This window comes from Plectropomus leopardus, chromosome 6, assembly GCF_008729295.1.
Source record: "Plectropomus leopardus isolate mb chromosome 6, YSFRI_Pleo_2.0, whole genome shotgun sequence".
NCBI lineage: Eukaryota > Metazoa > Chordata > Actinopteri > Perciformes > Serranidae > Plectropomus > Plectropomus leopardus.
In genome coordinates this window covers 34,272,979-34,279,126 of record NC_056468.1, presented here as the reverse complement: position 1 = coordinate 34,279,126, position 6,148 = coordinate 34,272,979, and positions in this window count along the sequence as shown.

Genomic DNA, 6,148 nt, shown 5'->3' with positions numbered 1-6,148 from the left:
TATTTCTAATATAATCTGAAGATAAGATAAAAGACAGAAACCAGTGGCATCATTAGGCCTCAGCGTCCGAGCCCTGAATGTTTTATACATAGCTCTATATGTAAACATGTAGGTTATAGTACGCAGCATGTTTCAAAAATAAGAAAAGGCCTAAAAATAAAAAAGGCCTGTGATCTAATAATTCATAATTCTGTTTTTGCTTGTACATGAATAAATGCACTTAATTACATTCCACCACCGTTAACATAAATACATTCATTATTTTCCCTCTCCAGTCAATACATTTATTATGATAGTTTTTAGAGTATTCGGTACTCAAAACTTATCACTATGAACGACTAAAATTTTCTCATCACATAACTAATTGGGAAAGTTGTTTTTTTTGGGGTAAATAAGGTGCAAAGGTGCATAAACACATCACATTAGAGCTAGTTAGGATTTTACGACATTTGTACGATTTTAGCATTTTTCTAGGATTTTAGCACATTTCTTGGATTTTGACATGTTTGTCATATTTTTGAACACTTCTCAGATTTAAGGACACTCCCTGGATTTTTTGGACTTTCCCGGATTTTGGGGACGTTTCTCGGATTATAGGACATTTCTAGGATTTATGTGATTTTAGCTCCGTTCTTGGATTTTGGGACATTTCTCAGATTTTAGGATTTTGCAGGATTTTAGGACATTTCAGGGATTTTAGGACATTTCCCAGATTTTAGTACATGGAAAGCTTAGCTAGGCCTCTGTCTGGGGGTGCGGGGATCCTCCACTGGCGTTTTGATAAACAAGCTCTATTTTGTTGCTGTTTAATGCACTCTGGCACTTTATGTATACTAAAAGCACAAAAAAAAAAAACAATTCCCAGTGTGAATTACTTTATTTTTATTGTGAATTAGAAAATAGTCCAGGGGCCATGATGCACCCTATCACGGGACGTAAGTTGAGTACCACTGCTGCACAGCCTCATACGCGAACCACCCACAGAGGATAAATAGATATCACATGATACATACAGTACTGTTGCCTGTAATGAGCAGCATGTCTTATTATGGGAATGTCTCTGACTAAAGACACTGTCCTCATGCTTTACATGCAGCTGTGAAGCACTACAGACTGATACTGATTCAGCTGGGGGGTCAAAGTGTGATATGAGTAGGTGGACTGTTTAATAAAGGAACAAAGTGTCCCATCTTCCTTTTATTTTATTTATGTGTGCGTTGGACCATTAAAAAAAACATATTCTGCTCCACGTATCAAAGTGTAGGGAGATTTATTAAACAGCTTTGTTGGAAACAATAACTGTCAACACGTCCACAGCTGAGGACTCTGACATCTGGGTGAATAACTGTGTTTTTCCTGCGATGTGTTTACTCATCTAAGATCAATGCATTAGCCTCCCGAGCTGCTTTTTTTCTTTTCCGAAGCACAAAACATGCCTAATATTTGATGAGGCGCGGTGACAGGAAGACAGTACGTCCGGGACGCGGCGCTGCCATGGTCTGTCTGCTAAAATCCTTTTGCAAAAGCTTCTGTTGTCATTCTCCTGATATGTTAAATGAGTTGGGTTAACGTATCATTATCACAGAATTTTGCATCACAAGGAGAAGATTAAAGACAAAGTTTAGTTTAGAAGTTGTTCAGCTTTTTGTGAGGAAATATTCAGGACCGCCTGTTGATCCATGATAAAAATATGATCCTGTCAGAAACTCGCTCCATAATTGATGGCGGAGCATTTTTAATCACAGGATTGTTCCCACATGGTGTTGCATGATGAGGGTGAATTAATGATGGCGTGGGCACAAACCTGCTTTCCTCATACAGTATTTACTCAACAGGTAATTTAACCTGATAGGAACTTCAGTTGGACAGTTGATGCCGGAAAAAGGTCAACAACTGTTCGTAATGTCAGTGTTCATTTAGAGATTTTGTGCTAATTGTCGTGGTTGGAACTCTTCTTTCCTTTATTCTCGCTGGTTCTGCACACAGTCATTTTCGGATGACTCAGAGGCAGTTACAGCGGTTTCTTGGAGCAGTTAACAGCATTTTTGTCATTTCAGTGGATGAGTATGAAAATTTATGAGTTGTTTTTTCAGCCCACTCTCATTCCAAAGTTGTCAAATATCACCACTTGATGAGTGATTTTGGCGTCAGATGCAGCCATGAAAAGACATTTTGTAGTAGTATGATATGCCATCAGAGGGCATCAGTTTGTAACGTGGCTGGAAGACACCTCTCACAGCAATATGATACGTGGCCAGGTTGTGTTAGTTTATGATGTGACTTGCGGCGATATGCTATGCAGCCGGGCAGCGTCAAGTTTATAATGTGGCCATACGACACCTGCCAGGGAGGTGTGATATGTCGTCAGATGACGTCCGTTTATAGTGTGGCCAGACAACAACTTTCATGGCAGTATGATGTGCAGCCAGGCAGTATCAATTTAAACTTTTCTCGGCAGTATGATACGCAGCCAGGCAACATCAATTTATACTTTTCACGGCAGAATGACATGCAGCCAGGCGGCATCAATTTACACTATTTGCAGCAGTATGACACGCAGCCAGGTGGCAACAATTTATACTTTTCACGGCAGTATGAGACGCAGCCAGGCTGCAACAATTTATAATTTTCGCGGCAGTATGATACATAGCCAGGTGGCATCAGTGTAACGATGACACCAGTTGCAGTGGTATAGTAGCTGGATGACACCTTTCATGGCTGTATGATATGCAGCTGGGGGGCGTCAGCTTGAAATGGGCTAAGATGACACCTTTCAGGGTGGTTTGATGCGTGGCCAGGCTGCATCATTTTATACCTTTTGTGGTAGTATGAAACTTGGGCAGGCAGCATCGGTTTATAACGTGGCTTAAAATCACCTTTTGTAGTGGTAAAATATGTGGCAGAGTGGCATCAGTCTGTAATTTGGCTTGATGACACCTTTTCAAACGGTATGATTTGTGGCCAAGTGACGTCAGTTTGAAATGTGGCCAGACCACACCTTTTTGCAGCAATATGATTCGTGGCGGGGTGGTGTTAGTTTGTAACGTGGCCGGACTAAAAACCTTTAGGATGGTATGATATGTGACCAAGCAGCGTCAGTTCATAGCATGGACAGGCAACGCCTTTGGTGGCGGTATGATAGGCTGCTGGACGGCATCAGTTTCAAACGCTGCTAGTAACAACCGAATACAAGGAGCTTGTGATTGGTGCAACAAACCCTGGTCTTTCACTCGGGAGCCCACTGTTCACTTTCTGTATGAATGTTGGGCCAAACAATCATGTTTTATTCTACACCGAACCACAGGCTATTTTTGTGAAATAAACAAGTGTTTTTTACTGATGTTGTATGTTAATTTTTAAGAGGCCTGTATGCACGTATTAAGCAGAAATTGTGATATTTGACATTTTTTGGATGAATTGTATTGGTTATTTCTGCAAGTTCACTTAAAAACACCCTGCAAAGCTTTGCCAGTCTCATCCATACCCCATACTACTCCCTGTTTTTTTGTTTTTTGTGTCTGTTGTTCTGTTGTCATACTATGAGCTCTGGCACAAGAAAATCCACATTTTTAATCTATGATTGGCTCTGTAGTTTTTTTGACTGGAGAATTAGACTTAACTAAGAGTATCACACCTTTGAATCACTGATTTGCAGGTAGGTAAAAATCAGGTAGGGGATTATCACTGTCAGGTAAATGGATGATCACTCAGCAAGGCAAACAAATCTACAAAGGGCAAAGGCAGAGTGACAAAACAGTCCAGTAACACACACAAGATAACATGAGGAAAACACTGATAAAACACACACAGGAGGAAGGGAACAGCCAGCTTTTATAGACAAGGGGAGGGTACGATAACAAGACACAGGTGTGAGAATCAGACACAGGTGAAACACGTCAGAGCAGGTAATCACACAAAATAAACTGTAATGAACAACAATAATGAACAAAATAAACTAAAGAAAAAAAAATGGATAAAATGAAGAAATACACAAAAACATGACCTCACACAGAGGCATTGCACTACATTACTATACAGTGCAATATTGGCTCCAAAAAGTATAAAGATTTATCATTTTTATAGCTGAATAAGATTTATACTTTTTTGTTGTATTTTGAAAAAAAGTGCACTTAATTGTTACATTTGGCTGTATTTTTACAGCAGTAATGTTGGCTCCAATTTTGAAAACAATAACAACAGCAACAACAACAACTATACAATACTAATAGAATTTGGCTCTATTTTTCACAGTTTTGTTTTTTGCTGAATGACATGTAGTTGCCAGCATCTTATGGTTATTATGGTTTTTATAGTGTCAATAAATTGCATTGCATTCATATTTACAGTACATACATACATACATAGTACATTTATTGTACATAACTGTTAAAATTAGCTGTATTTTTACAGAAGTAATTTTGGCTCCCAGACCTACAGTTTTTTTACTGTATTTTGAAAAAAGTACAATACTGCTGAAATTTGGCTCTAATTGTACAGCAATGTTTTACAAATTAGATTTCGGCCAGTCATCCTTTGGTTATTTTAAACTGTCAATACTGCATATTACTTCAGCAGTATATTATGGTTAAATTTATCACAGTATTTTACAGTAGGCCTTATTGGCCCGGTAATGTGGAAGATCTGTATACTTTCGTACTGCGGATATAGAGCATTTTTTTGCTTTATGGGCTACTGAGCAGCTCTCGTAGGAATGAACGGGACCCCACCTCCATGCTGTATCCAGATCTTCTTAATACATCCATGAAATAACTTGAATGGGCATAAATTGATTTAATTGTGGGGTTTCTCTAGACTTTCCAAATGTTATCAGATCAAATAGATCAAATCTTAATAGTGAAAAGAGTCATTTCACAGGGATTACAACACTCAGTAACATCTTCTGATGTCACTGGACGCAGTAGCATCACATGATGATGTGATGGTGTAATTCCACTTTTGGCCAGTGTGCAAAAATTGACCTCAAAGTCCGGTGGTTAATCTTAGCGTCTTGTAACCATTGATGTGTTAAGAAAATCTGGATACGGCATGGAGGCGGTGTCCTGTTCATTTCTATGAGAGCTGCTCACTTGTGAAAGAAACAAAACATGCTATGAAAGTACCCGAATATTACGCATTACCGGGCCCACAAGGCTTGTGCAATAGAGACTTACGGCGCCCGAGTAACTTCCGCCTACGGACCGACTGACTTCTGGTCAAGCGCTTTGTTAGCTTGAAAGGCTGTCAAAAAATGTTTTATCATGCAGCGCCTTTAGACTTTCCAAATGTTGTAAAACTAGTTGGCTTAAATGTAGAGAGTGAAACATGTCGTTTTGCGGACATTTTGATGCTCACAAAAATTTCCTTCTGATTTACAGACGTCAGAGCCTGGCGCACTTCCTGGGGAGTGTTCACACGATCCCGAAAACTTGTCTTCATGGTAAATTGTGATTTTGTGACCCATCAGCCACCTCCTTACAAGACCGAATCACTGTCTCATGATTACATGTGTTTGAGTAGAAAAACGTACAAGCAGTTTATGAGAACAGCCTGAATAGCTGCAATACTGAAGCACTAAAGACCGTTTTGGAGACAAAGAATATCGAGATTGGTTGAACTTTGGATGCAGCTGCAGCATTTTGCTCGCTGCAGCCAAAAGCCGTCGTAGTGCAGCACGAGCCACTGGAAAAAAAAAACGGTGTTTTGCTTTGTCTGAACGGATCCTAAGACAGCTTAGCCTGACAAGCTCTAAACTAGCAACCATAAATACAATAAACTCTTTGATTTAAATAACCATCAATAATTTTGTAACTGCAGGGTTTATTTTTTAATATACGTGTCACCTTCCATTGTTTAAATATGTTTTTTTTTAACTCTTTATTTATTAATCTTCACAGTGATCATCCACCTCTTTTGTTTCACACCTAACAACTTAATCTCTCTGAGCAGCTCGCGGTCCCTCTCTGGTGCCGTTTTCCATTTTAACTGAACAAATTAAATTCCTTCAGCGATGAAATATGAGAGTGTTGACTTCATCGTCTTTGCTCAGATTTGACTGGACTGAAGGGAGTGCTGCTCAGGAAACAATACAGCTGTCAAATGATCCAGATGACACACACACACACACACACACACACACACACACACACAA